The 2018-nt window shown below is 50.5% G+C and overlaps 1 non-coding gene across 1 annotated transcript; it reads right to left on the bottom strand.

The window, feature by feature from the left end:
* Window positions 1-1564: 1564 nt before the first annotated feature.
* Window positions 1565-1646, bottom strand: TRNAL-AAG (transfer RNA leucine (anticodon AAG)). Its single transcript has one exon. It is a non-coding gene; the product is annotated as a tRNA-Leu (tRNA).
* Between the last annotated feature and the right edge of the window lie 372 nt (window positions 1647-2018).

Here is a 2018-nt window from a genome sequence, read left to right as displayed (position 1 = left end):
CCACCGAACCCTGCACACAAGACGGCCGCGGATGCTCGGGAGGGACGCGGGTAGTGACAGTGATTGGTATAGCAAATAAAAAAGTCCAAAGGAGGGAGCGGCAAATATATACATTAGAGTATGATAACAGTGGTAACTAAGTAAACAGAGCAGGAGGGATTGTTCAGCGTATGGTGTTGAGAAGTTATTTGGGAAAACAAAGCTTTCATCAATACGCCACCTGCAATAATAAAATAGATTCCAAGTAGATATAAATTTTAGTTGGGGGGGGGACCAGAAATATAATTATTAGCACTGCCAAGGGAGACATTTTTATGATTTTGGTGTAGAAAACTAATTTTTGCAAAAAAAATTCAGAAACAATGAAAGTGACATAACTCACTATATTAAAGCCATATTCTGCTTAGATACTCCGTCATCCCCTCAAGGAAATTGCATAAGCGAAGTGAAAAATCAAATGAACAAATGGTGGGGAAATGTGTAAGTTGTGTTGTGAAGTTAATTTTCCTAATGTAAGTAACTTCTATACCTCAGCAAGTACATTCCAACTCACAGGAAAGACGTGCAAAGGGTATAGACACTGAGTTCATGAAAAAGGAAAAACAAATGGCTGTGAAACATGGAAATATTATTAATCTTTTAATAATTGTAAGACTTATGAGATTATAATAAGTAATATTCTTAAGAGAAATGCAAAAATGCAGCTACAGAACTGCAGCGAAACCCCACTTTGCACCTGTCGGGCTGGCAATCAGAGAAGCTAACAAAGACAATCGTTTGGGCTGGTGTTGCTTAGCATTTACACACACTGATTTAGAGTCCCAGGCTCCTGTGACAGGTTACCACCGGCTCCGCGGCTTGAAGCTACTCCTCTCAGCGCCGGAGGCCACAAGTCCCAGCGTCAGGGTTACTGGGGGGAAATCCAGGCGCCGACAAGGTCCCAGTGGCTTGTCTCGGCCTCGTATCCATACCCTTTTTCTCTTCCCCTCTCTCTTGGACAGTTGTGAGGCAGTTAAGGTCCGCCTGAACCGTCCAGGATAATTTCCCCATTTCAACTTTTTGCCATATAAGGTGATATTTACAGCTTCCAGGAATGGGGAGGAAGGGGTATTTTTCGTCCTGAATCCACCTACAGGCACGGGGTTTCCTGGTCCTAACTTTAGTCTCCTTCTCTCCTTGCATCTCTAATGTAAATCTCCTCGTGTATTATTGAGAATATTAGATGGCTTAATATGTGTAAGGAACCCATGACAGTATCAGGGGACTAGCAGGACACACGTGGCAGTTGTGATGCTCACACTGCGCGACAGGCTGGCGGGGAACCAGGACCTTCCCGGGCGCTATAGGAAGACAGTTTAGTAACATCTGGGGGAGGCCAGACTCAACAAAAGTGCCACCCCAGGTCGGGTCTCACGACCGCTCCTCTGGTACCGCGCACCTGCTGTTTAGGGAGCTCGGTGTGGCTGGTGGAGGTCTCACTTCCGTGTGAACCTCATGACTTTACATTACATATAAATAATTGGCAGCCAGACCTTTTTCTAAGGTCTGCTCACAATAGAAAGGCTGGCAGCGGTGGGATTCGAACCCACGCCCCCGAAGAGACTGGAGCCTTAATCCAGCGCCTTAGACCGCTCGGCCACGCTACCGCACGCCTGCCCCTCGTGGATCCTGCTGGTGATGAGAAACCTCCCTCCCCCAGCCCCCCCCCCCCCCGCCCCGCGATCCTTCCCCGGGGTTCTCCCCCTCCCACGACCCCCGGGGCCACAACACCGCACACCCCGCGGGGTCCGCACGGGGGGGGGGGGGAGGGGGCGGGCGCCGCTTAGAGCCCCAGCGCCGCAGCGTGCACCCCGCCCCGCTCCCGCCCAAGCCCGGGCCACTGCCCATCTACACCGTGGACACGACACAAACGTGCGCACAGAAGTGATGGAGAGACGCGTGTCACTTCAGGTAACTGGCTTCAAAGAGCACGTCCCAGGGGAGCTCACTGTCACTACCCTCGTCCCTCCCGAGCATCC

This window comes from Herpailurus yagouaroundi, unplaced genomic scaffold (genome assembly GCF_014898765.1).
Source record: "Herpailurus yagouaroundi ecotype Mexico unplaced genomic scaffold, PumYag 61728, whole genome shotgun sequence".
In the NCBI taxonomy this organism is placed as follows: Eukaryota; Metazoa; Chordata; class Mammalia; order Carnivora; family Felidae; genus Herpailurus; species Herpailurus yagouaroundi.
The sequence above is the reverse complement of the archived record's forward strand: the minus strand, read 5'-3'. Positions and strand labels throughout refer to the sequence as shown.